The sequence below is a fragment of the Doryrhamphus excisus genome, chromosome 8, assembly GCF_030265055.1.
Source record: "Doryrhamphus excisus isolate RoL2022-K1 chromosome 8, RoL_Dexc_1.0, whole genome shotgun sequence".
NCBI classification, from domain to species: domain Eukaryota; kingdom Metazoa; phylum Chordata; class Actinopteri; order Syngnathiformes; family Syngnathidae; genus Doryrhamphus; species Doryrhamphus excisus.
This window is the reverse complement of record NC_080473.1, coordinates 5,407,864-5,430,000: the sequence shown is the minus strand read 5'-3', so window position 1 is coordinate 5,430,000 and position 22,137 is coordinate 5,407,864. Positions and strand designations below refer to the sequence as shown.

General features: G+C 40.6%; 1 long non-coding RNA gene across 2 annotated transcripts in view; it reads left to right on the top strand.

Annotated features, from left to right (window-relative positions):
- The window catches only part of LOC131135058 (uncharacterized), a 31,958-nt gene extending 14,272 nt beyond the window's left edge, over window positions 1–17,686 (top strand). Inside the window, exon 6 of one of the 2 annotated variants that reach the window (XR_009131525.1) lies at window positions 17,582–17,686. This is a non-coding gene — a long non-coding RNA (uncharacterized LOC131135058). Of the gene's footprint in view, window positions 1–10,805; window positions 10,929–17,581 lie in introns of those variants that run through there. The other variant, XR_009131523.1, reaches the window with a different exon arrangement.
- The last annotated feature ends 4,451 nt before the right edge of the window (window positions 17,687–22,137 follow it).

Sequence of the window (22,137 nt, the reverse complement as noted above, 5' to 3'; positions counted from 1 at the left end):
AACTGAGACAAGACCAGATTTTAACATTCATTTTAAGAAAAATACAAAATAAATAAATATATGACTGGACAAACTAACTTTTTTAAAATGTAATTTCATTTAGTCAAAAAAATGTAGGTGCGACCAGTCCAGGGTGTACCCCGCCTCTGGCCCGAAGTCAGCCGGCATAGGCTCCGCCATACCTGCGACCCTCGTGAAGATAAGCGGTTGAAAATGGATGGATGGATGGATGGATGGACAATGCAGGTGTTTTGAAATGTCTATTGTCCCACAGAGCAACAGCCATAATAATGATGCCGCTCACCCTCGCATGGAGGTAATAATAACTGTTTATTTGTCAGTATGATGCACTGCAGTTCTCCAATGCAAACAATAATAACTATCCTGGCTAGTAATCCAGTGTCACTCAAACTGAGCATTATTATTTCTGTAAAAGCAGAACTTATATTGGATCTCAGGTGCCGCTACTTACTGATGTGTGTGTCCAGGTGTGTGTGTGTGTCATCTCTGCTCACATAACTTTGGCTAAAGTTTCTTGTGCTGTCTGCAAAAGGTCTTTCATGCACACGCTCATTGGAGTGGAGATGGCAGAGATGCACACTGAGGTGTTATTGATTTGACAGACTCCAGCCCTCAGCTTGTGTTTGAAGTCTCTCCATCCCACTGTCATCTTGTGTTGTCGCTGTGCTGCTATAATGGGGGGATTTCTACCGCCAAAAGGCATTCTTCTTCTGTTTCTCACCTGGAGATTTGCTTGTCAGATAAAGTCCTCGTGAAATTGGTGCGCCAATCGGACAAAGTGGAGAGTTTTTAAAGTTTCTAGGCTCAATATTTTTTCCTCCTTGTCTTATCTATTGTTCTTCTTTCCATCCCCGCTATCCGTCATCTTCCACTTTGTCTTATCCCACCAGGCCTCTTGTCCCTGCACTGCACTCACAATGCATTTGGCCAGCTTTTATGAAACACTCTTCTTTCCCCTAGCTAGGCTCATTCTTCTCTTTTGCTGCCCTAAATTTTACCTTCCATTAAAAGACAGATCCCCAAGGTTTATGATTAAATGTTTCAGAGCTTCTCTTTGCTTTATGCTTTTTGTCTGCAAAATTGGATAGAAAATTATTTATGACTCACTAGTGAAATGGGATTTCACATTTAGGCTGAATGACACTAATGTCGAAACATACAGTATATGAAATGTACTTATCCTGGCCGTAGTGAACGCCGGGAGGGTATTATAGATGGCCGATATGATCAGCTGAGGAGGCCTGTTCTGAGTGGAATCTGTCCTGTTAAAGAGGAGTATGGTCTTGGCCCAATATCTTCATGAAGAGCAACAATTCTTTTTTTCAGATCCTACGAAAGTTCCTTCAACCGTCAACCATTTAACTTCCATTCATTCATTCATTTTCTACCGCTTTTCCTCACAAGGGTCGCGGGGGTGCTGGAGCCTATCCCAGCTGTCTCCGGGCGAGAGGCAGGGTACACCCTGGACTGGTGGCCAGTCAATCACAGGGCACATATAGACAAACAACCATTCACACTCACATTCATACCTATGGACAATTTGGAGTCGCCAATTAACCTAGCATGTTTTTGGAATGTGGGAGGAAACCCACGCATGCACGGGGAGAACATGCAAACTCCACACAGAGATGGCCGAGGGAGGAATTGAACCCTGGTCTCCTAGCTGTGAGGTCTGCGCGATAACCACTTGACCGCCGTGCCGCCCCATTTAACTTCCACTGACCCAATATGTGTGAGAATGATAACACTAAATTTAACAAACTTGCTCCCGATTCACACCTAAGACTTTGTAACACAAACGGGTCCTAATAATGCATTTTGGCCTTTTGCGACTTATACTCCGGAGCGACTTATAGTTCAGAAAATAGGGTATAGTAAGATTTTTGCAGAAATATAAAGAGTAAGTGATAATGTGCAATATTTACGACCTGTGCAGAATATACTGTAATACTAAAAACATAGAAGCTGGCAACCGTCAGGGAGATGTGTCATTGTTGAAGTCATAGTTCATGGTACAATATGCAAAGAGTGGAATGAGGTTGCATGTGTGCACAATGGGAGGCAGAGATTGGCTGTGCAGAATATGGGGGGGGGGGCCCTAACACTGTTATCGTTGACTGTCTGCGTGTGGGAGATGCGATGTGACAGCTGAGCAGAGCTGTGAGGGCAAAGATGATTTCACAAATGGTAGCCCAAGGGACCATTGGCTTTGAGGGAGGGGTGAGGAGGTGCAGAGTGGGCAATGTGGTGCACGCTGGGAATGGGTCGTGAGGGTAAACTACATGCGGTGTGCCCGTGTCTCATTCTCTCTACGGTTGTTTTTTTGTTTGCCACGTTTAAATCACATTAATGGTCATTTTAGCATTTGGTTTCTATATGAGACACCGCTATGGAAATGGCTTTACACTCTAGATGTTGCTGTTTTTTTATGAAGCTATCATTGCAGATCGTAATGTTCAGGGTTCACTGTAAGGCCAATTCCTGTGGGTCCGTTCTAAAATACTCCTTCCTGAAACACTTTGCCACATTGGTTGACACTCATAGGGAATTTAGTTTTTGTTTGGTGAAATTTTAAGTTGTAAAAAGGCAATTAAAAAAAAAACAAATATTGACCTACATTAAGTAACACTTTGGCTTTGGACTAAATATGCGTGTGTGTACGTGTGTGTGTGTGTATATATATATATATATATATATATATATATATATATATATATATATATATATATATATATATATATATATATATACACTGGGAAAATATGATACTTTGGATCAACTTAAAAAATGACTAATTTGTTGCACGTAAATGTATTAGTTTTTCTCAAATTAAAGTTATGATGTGGTTGAAATCATAAATTTTGATTTACTGGAAATACATTTTTGACCTTCAAACATGAAGGTATAATTAAAATTATACTTTGTACAGAAATTTAATTTGAGAAAACTAAAAAAAAATGCATTACAATTACAGCAATTCAATTAGTTTATAACAAAGTAAAATCTATACTTATACGTAATAGTAAAAATCAGTTTTTTCCAAAATGAAAAATTAAGTTGTAACAAAGGATAAACATTGTTTACAGTCTTTGTTATTAATTATATCTTTACTTTGTATGAATGCAGTTTTTTTCTTTGTCTTAAGAATTTGAAAAATCTAAATTTATGGTTTCAACCACATCATGAATTTAATTTGAGAAAAACTAATAAATTTAGGTGTAACAAAATACATTAATTTTTTTAAAGTTGATCCAAAGTATGATTTTTTTCAGTGCAGGATGGCTGATGGACTCGCGCTTATAAGAGCGCCTTTTGTAATGATGCAATCATGGCTAAAGGCAAACATCACTTTTTAATGATTTTAATGTATAACAGTAATGGGTATTCATGAACACCAAATGGGAGAAAAATCTGCCATCTTCCTCACATCGCCCCTAGACAAGGTTGGGTCATGGGGGCCGAAACCTAGTGCGAGAAGCACAGGCTTCCCCTCTTCCCTCTCCCTTGTTGGTTCCGTCCCGTCGGACAGAGTCTTCTTGATGTCCTGGATCTTCCCTGAGGCGTCCTATCAGTCGGCTGGAGGCATCCTGACAAGATATCCAATGCCCAAGCCACCTCATCTGGCTGCTCCAGGTTCTACTCCGAGGTCGAATCTACTTCTACTTGAAGGTAGAAGAGCAAGTGAAAGTCCAAGTCCATGCTCGACTGGGATGAGAATCAGCACCCCCAAATTCAAGTCAATGATTCTCACCTGGAAAAGGGTGGAGTGTCATTTCTGGGTCAGATGGAACGTGTGGTGGACAGCCAGATTGTTGCGGCGGGCTCAGCATTGGTCCATTGTTGTGAAGAGGGAGCTGAGCCAAAAAGCAGAAATCTCAATTCACCTGTCCATCTGCGTTTCTACCCTTGGTGATGAGCTTTGGGTAGTCACCGAAAGGACAAGATTTCGTGTACAAGCAGCCAGAATGACTTGTCTCCGTTGGGTGACTGGACTCTCCCATAGAGATGAGAAACTCTTGAGTAGAACAGTCGCTCCTCCTCATTGAGAGGAACCAGATGAGGCATTTGGTCAGTATGCATCCAGGACACGTTGTAGAGACAATATCTCTCAACTTTCCTGGGAATGCCTCGGATAAAGTTGGATAAAGTAGCTGGGGAGAGGGAAGTCTGGGCTTCCCTGCTTAGGCAACCCTGCAACCCAACCTCAGACGAGCAGAAGGAGATAGATAGACAGATAGACTCCCTTTATTGTCATTGCACAAAAACACAGTAGTGAAATTGCCAACGAAATGTCGTTGCCTGGCTCCCATATAATAACAGACACAAAAGAAGATAAGTAATAATAAATAATAATAATAATAATAATAATGTGGAGAATAAATAGATATAATAGACACCAAATATGAACAACATAATGTAAAGTGCAGCGTGAACAGTAAATTGCCCAAATAATTTAAATAATTAAATAAATAATAATAATGTAAGTAAGGTAGAGGGGCTTATTTGGCATTCAGCAGTCTGATGGCCAGGGGGAAGTAGCTGTCTCTGAACCTGGTCGTCCTACAGCGGATGCTGCAGAACCTTCTCCCCGATGCCAGGCGAGAGAACAGTCCATGCTGGGGGTGTGTGGGGTCAGAGCAGATCCGATGGGCTCTAGATACACACCGGCTGTTTGCTATGTCCTTAATGGGGGGGAGTTGGGTCCCGATGATCTTCTCCGCTGTCCTCACCACTCTCTGCAGTAACGTCCAGTCCGAGGCCTTGCAGCTCCCAGACCAGACGGAGATGCAGTTGGTCAGCAGGCTCTCGATGGTCCCTCTGTAGAAGGTGGTAAGGATAGGAGGGGAGAGGGAGGCTCTTTTCATCCGCCGCAGGAAGTGCAGTCGCTGCTGTGCCTTCCTCGCCAGAGCGGAGGTGTGGAGTGACCAGCCGAGGTTGTCTGTGATATGCACCCCCAAGTACTTGGTTGTGTTCACAACTTCTACGGCTGTGTCGTTGATGCTGAGTGGAGTGTGGCTGGGTCTGGATCTCCTGAAGTCGACGATGATCTCCTTTGTTTTGTCAACATTCAGGATCAGGTTGTTCGCCTTGCACCAATCCACAAGGTGTCGCACTTCCTCCCTGTAAGCCAGTTCGTTGTTGTCCTGAATGAGGCCCACAACTGTTGTGTCGTCCGCGTACTTCAGGATATGGTTGCTGCTGTACTTGGGGCGACAGTCATGGGTCATTAGGGTAAACAACAGGGGGCTCAGAACACATCCCTGGGGTGAGCCGGTGTTCAGGGAGATGACACTGGATGTGTTGTCGCCCACTCTGACATACTGGGTTCTATCTGTGAGGAAGTCAAGCAGCCAGTTGCACAGGGAGGTCTTGAGGCCCAGTGGCTCCAACTTGCGTACCAGGTCCTGGGGGATGATCGTGTTGAATGCTGAGCTGAAGTCCAGGAACAGCATCCGTACATGGGTGTTTTTCTTCTCCAGGTGCTCCAGGCTCAGGTGGAGAGCAGATGGATGGATGGGGGTTTTTGTCCCTAAAATAGGTAAAAACAAATACCTGAGCACATCTGGCATTAATCAGAGGAACCAAAGACCCTAAAATGACCAATGTCATAAATCAACACCTCCCAAAACAGATTACACAGGCCCTGAGTGTTCCAATAAAAGGTTAATTTATTGCAGGGATGTTGTTGTTATACTGCCATGGCGTTATCTGGGTGTACCTATAAATTTGGCAAAAGGAGTAAAGCTGCCAGGAAGGCTTCATTGCGCCTTTCCGTTGACTTTATGAGTTTCTATGTGAAGGATGGGAAATTATTCATCCTAAATATACACAGTATCTCCTTTTTGGTTTATTTTGTTTTTTTCAATGAATTTGCGTCCTTGCTGTCTTTATTTACAAAAAAAAAAGATTGACATGGGGCACATCTGAACAAAAAGTATTACAACCATTTTGCAGACATGTACGCTCTAATGGAAAATTCAACCAGTCAAACACTGTGCATTATTATTGTTGCTAAGGCAGCTTGGCCTGGGTCTCATGAGACTGGACAGGTGTACCTAATGTTGTGGCCTGCAATTTGGCGTCGCCACAAAGTTCAAATATGGACATATGACAGATTATACAGCAGATGACATTAGGCATCAGTTTATCATCACACTTCAGTCCCGTCTCGGCCGTGCCCACATATTACATTCACACTTCAATCCCTGCTTTCAGCACAGGCCGAATTAATCACACGTCACACTGAATGACAGCACACACACACACACACACACAAAGATAATGAGTGTGCATGTCAGCGGTGCTGCGAGTGTGCAAAATGAGAGAGTGGGGGGAAAAAAAAATCAGAAAAACCATTTAACATTTTAAATAGCTGCACCAATCTCTTACTCAAGCAAGCCCCATTAATTAAAAGGATATGCCCTGGTGATGCTCAAATGAAATCTCGCTCCCATTCATTGTGCGATACGTCTTTAAGAATGAATTTTACCCACAGAAAAAAGATCTTATAATCTAGGCTGCAGACTTTATACATAATTGGATAAAGATGATTTATGCCAGGTAGAGAGGTATGACGAAGAGAGAACCACACTCTTTCTCTCTCACTTCCGCAACACACAGAGGGAGTTCTTAATGAGTCCGATTGACGTTCTCATCTCATTTAGAGATGTGTTTGTGCACGATCAGGTGGTTTCATTTGTACTTAATTTGTCAAGGTGGGGTTGATTAAGTCTTTCTTAAGGTGCAGACAAAATGCAGCTGTACTTTGGTCGTACTTTGGAGCAAATATGCAGTCATGTGCAAATACTCCAAACATGATACAAAACCAGAGTAGTGTCCACATCTTCTTTATCTTGTTTTTTCCCTTCAGGGGTCGCCACAGCAAATCAATCTCCAGTCTTTCGCATCTGTCTCTCTCGCACCAACTACCCTCATGTCCTCCTTCACTATATCCATAAACCTGCTCTTTGGTCTTCCTCTACGCCTCCTACCTGGCAGCATCCTTCTACCAATATATTCACTATCTCTCTTCTGGACATGTCCCAACCATCTCAGTCTGGCCTCTCTGACTTTATCTCCTAGGCCTCTAACATGTAATGTCCCTCTGATGTACTCCTTCCTGATCCTATCCATCCCGGTCACTCCCAATGGGAACCTCAGTATCCTCATCTCTGCTACCTCCAGTTCTGCTTTCTGTCTTTTCCTCAGTGGCACTGTCTCTAGACCAAACAACATGGTTGGTCTCACCACAGTTTTTTTATACCTTTTCTTTCATTTTAGCTGAAACTCTTCTATAACACATCACGCCTGACACTTTTCTGCCCTGTTCTATCTCGCCTGCACACGTTTCTTCACCTCCTTTTCAAATTCTCCATTGTTCTGAACTGTTGACCGCAGGTAATTAAAATTCTCCACCTGTAGTGTCCACATGAAAGTTACGATATTTAAATGAGCTTTTTTCAAATAATAATAATATTATGTTTTGGAGTTAGTACTGTGCCAAGACCTGTAACCAGTCTTTGGAACCTGCTGTATACTTGACAATATACTCAACAGTCATCTGCCCATGCATGAATGTATTATCCGAATAGTCTTCTAAAAGTAATTAAAATCTGCATTATTGCAATATTAGAATATTTTTGTTTTAAAGTTACAACTTTATTTTTCTAACATTGCACTTTTTTTGTTGTTAATGTAAAGATTACTCGTAATTACAACGTTATTTCTGTGGAGTTCTGGTACTTCTTGTAAAAAGTTGTACTACAATTTTTCACTTGTAATATTATATACTCTTTTTCTTTTTATGTTGTATAAAAAATTCCCAATTTTCCCCCTAATATTACAACTTAATTTTCTGGTCAGGTTATGCCTCTTTTCCCCTATTTTCAATATATTTTGATATTACACTTTATATATACTCACTTTTTGTTATTTTTTTGTTGTGTTTGCAAAATACCTTTATCCCTGGGCTTGAGCATTTATGTTTGTGTGGCCATGCGTGGGTAAGCACGTGCATATGCATGCTCCCACACATTTACATTTCTCTTTTTATTCATGTGTCATTGGTTAGTGCTGCTGTTGCTTTGCTGTAAGATGTTTGCTTGGGGCTCTGCGACCATTTCAGGTAACACGACAGTGTTCCTCCCTTCTCCTCCCTCCCTGGAGAAAGCTCCTTGGGGAGGTCTTGTTGTTGGAGCAAAACTTTCCAGCGTGCCTTCACAGTGGAAAGCAAAAGGGGGTTGCTTCCTTCTTGCCGCTCCGCTACGGAGCATGCAGTGCAACGGGGGAGTAGAAGCTCGAGCGAGAGAGAGCGAACGGCTTTAAAAATACCTCTGTAAGGCCGCTTTTAACTTGTTCACTGCTGTATTAGCAGCCCCGCTCAGGGAGGAACGGAGCATCATTAATTCATCCAAACCAATGGACTAAATTGTAACACTTGTGTATATATCAGGTCTATCTCTGTGTGCTGTAGATACACACGGGAAATTCAAAGCACATTCAACTTGCAGAGATAGTCCCGTATTCCCGCCTCTTATCGGAGATGTATAATGAATGGGAATAAAGGTAGAGGATGATGATAATGATGCCTCCCCACTGTGAGAGGATGCCTAGCTAATGACATGGACAACACGGCGGGCATGTTGCTGATAAAGTGACAATTACCCACAGTTGCCGCCAAGTCACTCATTAAGATCTGGGCTGTCAGTGGTCCATCTCAGTACTTCTAATAAATGTGGTCCACAGCGGACCCTCTTAATGGCTCTCCTTATTAAATATTATATGAATGTGGTTCCACATGGGCCATTATTTATAGCGGCAATGTCAATTATAATATATTGTTATTATTATAGGTAATCGAGTTCATGAATAACATGAATATATGATGCATTGGTGTTTAAGCGGTGTCATCCCAGATAGAAGGCTGAAATCATTTCACAACAACTTAAATTTAAAGACGAGTACCAATATGAGTTTAAAGGGGACCTATTATGCTCATTTTTAGACCCTTTGAATTGAGTTGTGGTCTCCTATAGAGCAGCTACACACAATAACCTGCACAGAAAACCTTTTAGATTTTCCAGATTCTACATCTATTCCAGCTATATTTCCTTTCATTTGTGCTTCCTGCCAAAACGGTCTGCCCGCCCCGCTTTTAGACTTGTTTTTAGCCTTCTTTTTAGCTCTGAATGAATGTATGGATGTTGTATTTTAATGCATCTTTTACTCTGTTTTTTACTCAACTCTATTTTTTTATTTCTTTTTTCTTCACTGTAAAGCGTCTTTGAGTACTCTGAAAAGCGCTATACAAATAAAATGTATTATTATTATTATTATTAATTTACTGCCCTCACGGCCCGCCTCCAGACACACCCACTTCACTGTGATTGGTCACATGAACCATATAAGGAAATCCGCCCAAACTTTTTTCAGGGTCCACTTCCAAATGGACAAACCTCATTGTCTGAAACTTTGACATAGTTTAAAATTAGAATGTAATATTCTAACTACATTTGGAGGTAAAAAAAAAAGTGGACAAAGCATAATAGGTCCCATTTAAAATGAAAAAGTCGCACATGAGAATTTTTCATTGTTTGTTTTTCATTTTTAATTCATATTGGCACTTGCCTTGTACATTTCTTAGCTAACTTTTGAGTCTTAAGAAGCTCTGTGATGATTTTAGCATTCTTTGTAAGATGACACCGTCAGTTAAACTGTAACAGTAATTACCTCCTGCGATATTCTGTGAGTTGACAAGCTTGTTTTAAGTCCACTTAAAGGATATGTCACAAGAAATTAGGCTGCACCTCTGTCACTTGCAGAGTTCAAAGTTTAGGGGAAAAGTAGCAGTTTTTACTCTAGAAGTTACGGTACATATTTTCCTGCAAAATATACATTATTTTTTTAATGGGTAGGGGAGTCCAAACATTTTTATCCAAGGGGACATCTAGGCGAAAAATGTGTTGTATTTTATTTTCAAAATAAGTTTTTGAACACTGCTGATGAGATTATTCCACTTTCTGCTTGGGGTGATCAGATTGGAAGTTAGGGTTCCAGTTGAGTTAGCTTTATGGGCATAGTGTACGTGCATGCACACATTATTATTAGCATTATTATTAGGTGGAGGGGGTTCAGAGGGGCAGAGGGGAAAGAAGGGTTCAATTAATGGATGGAATGAACTGATGATGGTAAAAGCAACAGCAGCGGGGTGCAATCCCACATCCACAAACGGCTTATAATGCAGGGACGATATCGTAACATGATATCAACTTTGCTGTGGTCATTAGACACGGCCATATCCAAACACAACAGATAACTCAAAGCAAAATTACTCCTTCTGCGACCATTAAGAAGACACTTTGCAAAAAAAAAAAAATAATAATTCTGTCAGATAGACATCAACATGTACAAAAAAAAACCTAATTACTATTTAACCAAGTGATGAAATGAAACTATCCTAACAAGTATGCCTTTGGGCATAGTATAAAATAGGCCCTCATTAGTAAAACTGAAGTGAATAATAAAATAATGTGAAATTCGCCCTGCAGGGTGGAAAAGTCAGAGGATATTTATAGGATTAAACCAAAGACAAAAATATGGAGTCTGCTTTCATAAGAAATTAGTGCAAACTTATGTATAGAAAAATGTGCACTGTAATAATAGAATGTAGCTTTTATTTAAAGCGAGAGATCTGGGGGCTAAATATTTATACATTTTGCCTTTAATGTTGCTTATTCACTTTCTGGGGAAAGTAAATGTAACGCATTTCCTCCTGTCCTCTGCAGGTTGGCGGTGATTGGCCACAAAATAATAAATGACATGTTGCCATGGCAAATTTCGTCTGAACTCAAAGATATACAACTTTTCTATGTACACAAAGGGCCTATTCCTGAAAATAAATATTTTTCACAAGTCTTGTTGTGATAATTTGTTCACTTTCCAAGTCATGACATGATGCTGGTGTGACTGGCCACAATAAAAGGACATGGATGTGCAGTTTTAATGAAATGAAATCTTTAACTTCAGAATTTTCACATTGCTCAATGCGAGTGTTTCGCCAAATCATCACCAAATTTGAGGTCTGACAAGCATGTGTGTAAAATCTGAACAAGATTGGTTGAAAAACATGGCTGCCATTAAGCAAAAAGGTCAAACATTCATTCATTCATTCATTTTCTACTGCTTATAATCACGAGGGTCGCGGGGTTGCTGGAGCCTATCCCAGCTGTCTTCGGGCGAGAGGCGGGGTACACCCTGGACTAGTGGCCAGCCAATCACGGGGCACATATAGACAAACAACCATTCACACTCACATTCATACCTATGGACAAATTGTAGTCGCCAATTAACCTAGCATGTTTTTGGAATGTGGGAGGAAACCGGAGTACCCGGAGAAAACCCACGCATGGGTCACAAACATATTTAAGTTTTTGATGAATTTGTCCTATTATGATTTGTCCTGAGACCAGCCATGTTGTTTGGTCAGTCGTTTTGGACAGTGCCACTGAGGAAAAGACAGAAAGCAGAACTGGAGGTAGCAGAGACGAGTATGCTGAGGTTCTCATTGGGAGTGACCAGGATTGATAGGATCAGGAACGAATCCATCAGAGGAACATAACATGTTAGATCCATTGGCGAAAAAGTCAGAGTGATGGAGGACATTACGGGTGTTGGTGTGAGAGAGCCAGATGACAGGGTTGGATGGAGACGAACCCTGAATGGAAAAGCCGAAAGAGAAAGGAGATGAATTTGTCTTATTGTCCTGTAGAAAATATGAAAACAGGTTTTCACAACTTTATGGTGCTTTTGAAGGTCATTTTAATTGAAAGCGTATCGATCACTAAATGGTGATTAGGTGCTCCTGTTGTATGTCCAGTCACTGGGCTGCTGTGGGGTAAATGGCAATATTGATCTGCTTGTTGGCGGTCTCCTGGACGGGCAGCGTGCTTATCTCTGTCCATCATCATAATGGAATTAAAACAATGAAAGAAGAGGAAGTGATAGTTTAGGGGGGGAAAAAAACCTTTAGCCTGTTCAGATATGGTCTATTAATGAAGTCATACATCATTATAAAAACTTCTTATCCTTCTACTTTTGCTCTAGCGGGCCACTGTATTTCCATCAAACGCTGCGCTTGACACTCTCTTGACCCGCCTGATGAATAAAGAATTGATTTGGGATTAGCCTTTCATCATTAAAATCTGCAGCTTGTCGTTGAATCTGCTGAATTTCAATCACTCCCTGCCATTGGTATGTTTTGTTTGCCCTCCCCGCCTGATGATATACACTCATCTTGCACTCTATGACTTAGTGGCCACTCTTTATAAATCACAATATACTAAACAATCAATCACCTTTTCATTTTGCATATACTGCTGCAGAAAGTCGAGGAGCAGAATGCATAAAACGGAAGCATGTGTTATTAGAGCCACATGCTTTGTACACAGATATGATTTATGGAACGCCGCCGCCACCGCCGCTCCAATTGCTATGTATATCCGCCTGCATAATTACAAGCAACAGCGTTTTCACTTGTACCTTGGGCATGCCGCACGGGCTGATGTCCATAATTTACTTACTTTCTGACATATTTTAAATAGAAAGCATCAAAGCACAAAGTAACCTTGGTGAATCATCCAAGTGCAGTTATGGCGCTGTCACTTTGAGGGAAAACAGGGTGGGAATTTGCTAATTTATCACCTTTTCTCACTCCGGCGCGTAAGTCGCGGTTAAGAGTGCAATGTTTTTATTAACAATATCATTGTGAAATATGATCGGTATGAAAATGTAATGGCTGGTTGTTACATTTGTTATATGTATACCGTACAGATATATATATATGCTTGTTTTGCTCAAACACTTTTATTTTGGATAACTCTGCTTCAATGTGACTTTCTTGCCATTTGTCCTCACTGTGTTCCGTGCCAACTGTGGGTTATACGTCAATGACATCAATACGCTCCCTTCTGCTCAGTATTCCATCGACACTATCTCCTGGATAATATATGAACCTCAACTTTTTGTTAGCCACGGGGACATGAACCCTGCCCCCCCCCCCCTCCACTTCTCCATCACTAGACAGAGAATATAAAATGAATATTTCATCGGGCTTCAACATCCGTCAGTCAAATTTATGTAGACATCCTGCCAATAAATGGTGGAAAGATTGATGAAATATGATGTCCCCGGGTGCAGCGTGAAGCAGCTGGTATAGACCGTGTTGATACAAGCGCTATTTTTGGACGATTCGGTGGTGCTTTAATTTGGCGGGGCAGCCAACTGTAGCGTATAGGAGTGTGGTTCACGGGGATGAAAAGGAGAAGATCACGTGTACCCGTATCCTATGCCATATAAACCTGTTGCACAACCTTCATTGGATTGAATATGGTCCACTTTTATGCCACTGCAACAGCATGAAGGTGTTTGAGTGCTGCGTTCAACAAGACAAGGGTAGTATGGTGAATCATGATAGATTTTTTATTTTTTTTTTTTTACATAGGTTAAAATGAGAATATAATATTTTTATATTTTTAATATTTTTATTTATTTATTTTATTTTAGATTTTTATATAGCATATTTTATAAACAGAGTTTCCAAAGTGCTGCACAGACTAGTAAAATAAAAAGTAAAAATAAAATAAATAAAATTACAAATTGAATTGAATCAAGAATTAAAAGATCAAATAATAATAAGAAGAAAGACTATTTTAATCAGTAAAAGATTAAAAACAAGAAGCAAAGCAAGAAAAGTATAAAAAATAAAACCAATCAAAACAAAAAGAAAGAACTAAAAGACACAGGACCATACAACTCACACCGAGTTATAGGCCAGAGAATAAAATTGGGTTTTAGGACGAGACTTAAAGCTTTCGATAATTAATGGTTAACATGTTAAATTCCAATAATTTATAAACATCAAGTTAAATAAAGCGGGACCCTAGCCACGGTGCAATGGAACAATACACGCTAACTGGACAAATGTGTTTATAAGTTACTCTGAGGTGCTTTTTTTTAGGCCCCTCCAGTTCACCGTATGCCATATTTCTCGACTTCAGACCACAAAATTCTGGATTGTTTATGAATTTGATGCATTCGACAACATTTATTTCTGTGTGCCTTTTAAAGTCCTTTGTCACGCAAGCAATGTGAACTGCAGTCTTGTTCTGTTGGAAATCCCTGTCATTGCAACACAGACGAGGGCCTTCAGAGAGACCTGCCATTTGACGCCCCTGCACAACCTGAAGTTCCACTGTTCCATTGAAGGAAAGAGCACCCCAGATCATAATGAATGCTCGTGTAACCCATCTGGTTCAGCCAGTCCCGTGGAACTAAAAGTTGAGAGCTTTAGGCGTCCGGTTAACACGCCGGACTGTGGACTAGATGCAAAGATTTTCAAGGAGAGAGGTTCACCATTCGCACAGCCACACTGGCATCAGTTGCATTCATGGATTCTGTGTGCTGCTACAAGGAGCACTGAGAGCAGAAGAGAAGTGTGAGTGACTTAATAGCGAATCTAGGCATCAATTCTAAATTACACTAAAACTCATTTTACGTCACAGTCTCGGAAACTTGTTCATAACCTGACGACCTGTATTTGAATCAACGCTGTTTTGAATACAAATTTGCATTAAAATTCATCAATTTTAATGGTGTGCAGAATAGTGTGTGTTTTTTCATTGTGGTGGTCAGAGACGTGAGGGTTCTAAACTGGCAACTTTGCATATGAAGCAAATATTTGCATCTGGAGGAATTGGCACAACATCCTGTGATGTTGCTGATTACCATAGTGATGAGAAGCTTCAAAAGCAAGCACGTTCTTCTTCTTCTAGAGTTGAGCTCCGAGTTATAGGTTATGAGCTGCAGCATTGGCTGTCTCTGCGGGCCTGTTCCTGCTCAGCAGCAGGAATATGGGACACTCCACTGTTGATTATAACGAAGCGTGTGTGTGTGTGTGTGAGGATTGGGGGGGGGCTTACTTTCTTTCTAGCTGCGGAAAAAAAGGCAAGGCAGTGTGTTTTGACAGAGCTCATTATCTTCTCTGGAGGTGTTTGGGCTGTTTAAGAAACGGCCAAAAGAAAGAGGGCAGTCGATAATGAAAAATATTTTGAACAGGAACATCCATAAGAGATTGAAGATTTGCAATGGAGCATTGTGGTACGGGGAACCATTTCTTAATTGTTTCTCAGGGACAGTCATTTCCCTTCCATTCCCATAAAACAACCTCCATGTCTTGATCCTTATGTGGTCATCTGAAATGTGCTGACACCGCGCTTTTGGAGGCACTTGACAGGGTTGAGGTAATATTGGAAGTGGTGTAGGGACACTTCTTTTATTGCTGTGCTTACACCTCTCTACATTTTGTATGCTGGAAGACAAAAAAAAAAGCTGGGTCTTATACTCAGCACTGCAGCACGTAGCAACACGGCAGATTTCTCCTTATGTGTTGATGCAAAACGTGCGAGCAGAGCTGGAAAGGAATACAAAGTCAGCACGTGTCAACATCGCTGCAAAACACGCGGCCCGGATATCGAGATAACAAGGATATGGCGTGATCCCTGCCTGCAGAGATCGCTGTGGCGTGCTGCCAGTGATCTACTCATGTCTGTAAGAGCTAGTCACACATTAACTGTCCAAATCTTCAATGTGGAGAACCCGATAACAAGCACTTTCTGTCCAAACCGTGTCAAGGATGTCAGGCCCAGTGTAACACAGTGGAACCTTAGGAAGTGTCATTAATTTGTTCCACAGGGTCCGACCGAAACAGATGTTAACTGAATCAATTTCTCCCATAAACATCATTTAAATCCAATTACAATCATCCCTATCAATATTGTCGTTTGATTATCTCGCTGTATCACTGTGATGTGATCACAGTGATGGGAATAACGGCGTTACTAACACCGTTACTTTTTCAGTAACGGGTAATCTAACTAATTACTTTCACTGTCACCATAACGCCGTTACCATTTTCAACACCCGTTACTGCACGTTACTGAAGCTGCCTAAAAATATATCACCGAATTCATAACTAATCTGCAGCGCAATGAGAGTGTTGCAGAGTGACAAGGGAGGGGGGAGATAACCACATAAGCAATGAGGATTGGCTCAGGTTTAGTAAGATTGCGTCTTCAGCCAATCAGAGAACTTGGGTGGGCGGGTGTTTAGAGCACAAAATCAATGAGGATTGGCTAAGATTGCGTCTTCAGCCAATCACAGAACTTGGATGGGCGGGAGTTTAAATCATGTCCAAACAGCGTTTGCCAAATGGAAGTACAGACAGTACTTTAACCTCGTTGATTCAAAGGTAAAATGTACATTATGTCCCTGTGAAAAAAAAAAGTAACTCAGTTAGTAACTCAGTTACTTTTTTGGAGAAGTAACTAGTAACTAATTACTTTTTTAAAGTAACGTGCCCGACATACATCCTTACTACATTAATGGCACACTGCAGGACTGACCGCCCCGTCCACTGAGCTGAAATGCTATGGCTGACACGGACATACCATACATAACTGAGATTGAGTGAAAAATGGTTCTCCTCTCATTCCTTGTGGAAGTGGTAAGAGTTTGGCGTCTTTGTCTTTCTTTGCCACTAAACCCTCAAAACCCTTAATTAAGTTTAGAAGAAAAACAGCATTGGTATCCAATAAACAAAATTATTAAAAAAAACACCACGAAGAAGAACGCACCCTGACAACTTTTTGTTTGAGCGGGTAAAAGATTCCTTAATCGGGAAAGGAATATTCCACCTCTGTGAATGCGATTATATATTCATCCAGATTGGCACTTTTCTTTCGGAATGAGGCGCATACAAAGTGTCACGATGCGGGAGTCAGCCCCCGTCACTTATTTTCCTTTCCTGCCTTAGTTCCTGGTTCATGCTCTTATTTTGTAATCACTTCCTGTGTTCTCTGTTCTGTTTTCTGTTGCTTTGCATTATCTCCCGCACCTGTTTCCAATTTTCAGTGATGCCTATTTAGTAGTTCAGGTGCGCGCTCCTTTGATTGTTGGATCATTGTCATTGATGTTTGTACATGCTAAGTTGTTTTGCTACATTGTGCTATCCATTAAAACGAGTTTTATCTGTATCTGGGTCCTCATCTCTGCATCCTAGGGTCACAACGCAACAACGTACCAGCCGAAACATGACACAAAGATTACATTCTGTCCGTTTGAGCTAATAATCTGAATGCAATTGGAATATTTGGGTCCATGTATATGTGGCTACTGTCAAGATTACCGCATCTCTTTGGAAGACCAGTTGTTTAGCCTCAGGAAAGGAACTGTCTCAGAGGAGCTACACACCTTGACACCTGCATAGTGGGTCGCCATCCATCATGACACAAATAAACAACACCAGATATGCTTTAATTTCGTTAATGCAGCTTGGTGTTTGAAAATATGCAGAAAAATCAGCACTTGCCTCACAATTATGCACGTTGTCGTATTGGCATATGCACATAGTTCCTGCACATATCCAGGAATGAATAAGTGAGCCAGAACAACTTCCAAGTCTGAGTGATGCCAACCCTAACAAATATTCATCTGACCTCATGGACAGGAATCAAGGAAGGCCGGCATCAGAGTTGTTGCATGTGCAAGCCAAGAGCAAGGGTGGGTGTCGGTCAAGGAGAAGGAAGTGTCTCTCTCGCCACCATTCAATCATTTCACAGGATCAACTCCAGGCCAGAGGTCAGAACTATAATTGTTCAGTGTGTGTGTGTGTGTGTGTGTAACCTATTTACAATACATCGGCCTTTTCTCTTTGAATGTGCACCAACTAGCCCTTAAGCATTGCCCCAATTTGATCATGTTTTCATCCACTGGTAATTAAAGCAATGGAACCAAATGGAATCATACAGTATACGAGCTCCTGTAAACAGAAATAGATTCGCTCATGGTTTAATGATGTTCCTGATCTAGCTTGGGCTTTTTTTCTTTGTGCGAATGCTATCAATTAGTGCAATGTTATTCTGCTTGACCACTACTATTTTCCGCAGATTGAACGCAATAATAGGGCCTTTATCGGATTGTCAATATGGTGAGGGCACATTTCTTATGCTGCTCTTGCAGTTGAATCTTATTTGAGCGTGGAGAGGATACATTACGTTGGTGGACCAACACCTTGTGGAGGAGGCAATACGATGGTGTGAAGCTCCATCACAAAAAAACAAAGCTTGTCATCCATCTCAAATTAGAGCGATATCGAGACAAGAAGATTCTGCAACCTTGCAAAGACTCACAGTTGATTAGTGTGGAATCTTCATTCTTCAGTATGGAGGATGTCGCAAAATATTTTAAAATATTTAAAAATTTGAACACGAGAAAACAACATTCTAACTACATTTATAAGATACCATGCCTTTATTCGTCCCTCAGTGGGTAAATTTGCATGCATTATAGGTCAGAAAAGTGGAAAATGTCCCCTTCATTGACGTTGTTAGGCCTATTTTAGGGGGTCTTCAGCCCCCCTAAAATGTTCTTAAGCCCCTCTAAACAATTTGATATTTTTTATTGATTTTTTTTTTATAATAGGTCCAGTTTAAAATGAAAAAGTTGCACATGACAATTTTAACATGAGAAAACAACATTCTAGGGGGATTCAGCCCCCCTAAAATGTTCTTAAAACCCCCTAAATAATTTGATATTTTTATTGATTTTTTTAATTGACTTTTTTATTTTTTTACAAAAAAAAATCTGACAAATTTCATATAATAGGCTAATACTAGCCTACTAATAGTCTAGTAATAATCAGAAGAAAAATAATGATGATAGTAAAAATAATAAGCTAATTAATAATATAATAATGATTATTATATCATTGATCACTGTCCACTGGACAGAATGGTTGCAGAGCTTGAGCAGCGGTTTTGCAGTGTAGATTGTGTGTACTTGTGTAAATTTAATGGTGGCCTAAAACAATTGAGTATCTCTACTAAATCTGTCCAAAAGTGGGAAAGTGATATCCCGGTTCCTTATTAGTGTTTTGGATTTTTTTGAATGGCTACTACATTCATTCATATCCTGTGCATTTCCAGGGGGCTAAGCCCCCACCTGTCCTCAGAACCTAGTGATGCACCCCGGCGACGGGGGTCAGTCACCTGGCAGAGGCAGTTAGGATTTGGCACATTTTGCACACTCTTTCCTGCTGACAGGGCTTCTAATTCATTGGTATTGACAGACAGCTACATTTCAGGTATGAACGCCCCCCCTCCTCATGTGATCCATGGTCTCATCTTGAAACATTTCTGGCTCTGCCCCTATTTTATGTTTATATTTCTACATATGAGAAAAAAGAGAAGAGCTCATGGCTTTTCTTCCCAGAGCTGAGCATCTCCAGACAGTCCAAGACACTCACATGCCATCAGAATTAGCAGTGGACCAATGCTGCCATCTACTGTTTTTTAATAATATTCATACACTGTCTTAGGAGCTAACAATTAAAATGTGCATTGTTCCTTTCAGACATTATCGGTCCCTATACCACATATGGTAAGTGTATTAGTGCATAAATAAATTAATTATATAAGGAATAAAAATACAAGGTGGTCAAGTGGTTAGCATGTATGTCAGGAGATCGGGAAGGCCTGGGTTCCATTCTCCGCTTGAGCATCTTTGTGTGGAGTTTACATGTTCTCCCCCGTGTGTAGGTTTTCCTCCCCCATTGCAAAAACATGCTAGGTTAATTGGCGACTCCAAATTGTCCATAGGTATGAATGTGAGTGTGAATGGTTGTTTGTCTATATGTGCCCTGTGATTGGCTGGTCACTAGTCTAGGGTGTACCCCGCCTCTCGCCCAAAGTCAGCTGGGATAGGCTCCAACATACCTCTGACCCTAATGACGATAAGCGGCATAGAAAATTGATGGATATATAATTACTTAAAAATGTTTTAGAAAATACAAATGGAAGTGGAGCTCACTCACTTCACCTCCTCTGCGGACACTTTGCCTTTGCTGCTTGCTTATATTTAATTACTGAATAAATGCATGATGCAATATACACGTAAATGTGCACCTTTACTTGCTAAATATATGCTGCCCATGCCGCTAAATTTCTAACACGAATCTCATTAATGTATGAGGTACACTACCGGAAATGTTTTTGTCCAGTCTGAGATATGGCTTTTTCTTGGCAGTCCTGCTATGAAGTCCAGCATCCTGAAGTCGCCGCTTCACTGTTGATACTGACACTGGTGTTTGATGGCTACTATTTAGTGCAGCTGTGAGGCATCTTTGTCTTAAACTACACACTCTCTTGCACAGTTGTGCAGCGTTTTTCTGTCCTTGTTAGACCCAGTTTGTGCTGCTCTCTGAAGGGAGTAGTTAACAGCATGGTAAGAGATTTTAGTTTTATTTTAGACTTTTAGATGGCTTTTCTAATCATTTATTAGCCTTATAAAAAATGATGAACTTGGATTAGCAGCCATACCAGGAGATTGATGCAGAGGACTGACAGTTGTTGATAGTAGGCCTCTATGCAAAAATGTACATCCTTCTTTGAAAAATTATTTTAATTGGTTGTGAAATGGATAAAAATGTTCGTGAAATGCATGAAAATCGTTTTTTCTTTGGAAAACAAAGACATTTGCAAATGATCCCAAACTTTTGAGCGGTCGTGTATGTTTTGAAGCAGACGATCGCCGGTGCTTGAAAAGTTGTAGCTCAGCCAAAAGCATTGAGCGTCAATAGAAACGCTCGGTGAAGAGGCTGCAGACAATCAGGTCGATCTGACAAATCTTTAGTAAAATTGCTCAAATCTTCTGCTTGGACATCAACAAAAAGCAAGCAGCTGGTCAACTCTGATGAGAAAAAAATGCCAAAAGTCACTGTGACCACCAAGGTAGGTTGCATTGCAAGGTGTGCTTAAAGCAACTTAATGTGTGCTTCCAATAATTACTGTATTATCATTCATTGTCGCTATGCCATAGTTCACAGTCTGATTGGCTTCCGGTTCTCCAAACAAGAAATCCTGTCTAGTTTTCCACCCTGAATGTTATCATTTATATCACGTTATCATCATATATTTTGAAAATTAATCATGTCCCACAAATTAGGATTAGGCTGCTGAGACCACCAACAAATTGAAGCACTTCCTCACCATATGCTGCCTGTGGGTTTTACAACAGACTGCATTGCATCCATGTACCACAGTTGAAACACTTTGTCAGCACCGTAGTTTTACAGGAAAAAAAAACCTTTAAGATGCTTTTTATTGCAATTTAGTGGGATAATTCATCGGTTAAGCTTAAAATGATCAAATATTTGCAATATGCAACCCATATCTTTCTTACTCGAGCTTCATCACGTCCAAATCGCTGCAGTCCTCCAGGCATGAAGAATGGGAAAAATCATTACAGTTTGAAAGGATTAAAAGAATATGGAGCGAAGACACCAAAGCCCATCTAATTATGGTGGAAGAAGCTAAGCCTCTCATGCCGCTTAGCTGACCCCCGCTGTAAGCCACGTCATAAACACCGGGAGCACTTGGTTCCAGGCACTTGAGCCTGACAAAAATCAGCCACCGTGTTTAAAGGGGGGGCCTTGTCAGTGAGCCCCAGCCAGGCCATCTCAGTAATTGGAAATGAAAAATGATAAGGAGGAGGAAAAGGAATAGTGGGCTTGCTAAATGTTTTTAAAGTAGTTAATACATGAGTAGATTTAACTAATATGCAGACTGCATTTTTTTTGTAATGCTTCTACTCTTGAATGGCTGTACAAAAAGTGAAAATTTGGCAAAACATCCACACTGTGTGTTGCTTGTGCTATTATTATTCATGATGTAATACCATTATATATTAAATATTGCATTTATTTCTGTATAATATTGGATTGTATTGTACAATGCTTATAGCTCTTGCTCCTTCTGCGTCAAATGTAATAATGAATAAATAATTACTCTATAATGTAAAATATGTATCCTCCCCTCTTGGAATTTAACAGCTGTTTCAAAAATGTTCATTTTTACAGAATTTTCCATAAATAGTGAAGTGTCTTGAGTGTGCCGTGTTTTCCCAATAAAACAGTTTCTACTCCGAAACACTGGGTGGCGGTATGACAAAACGGAAGCTCCCGTAAAGCAACACAGACCCGCTCTCTTGTTTCGTTTCTATTGAAGC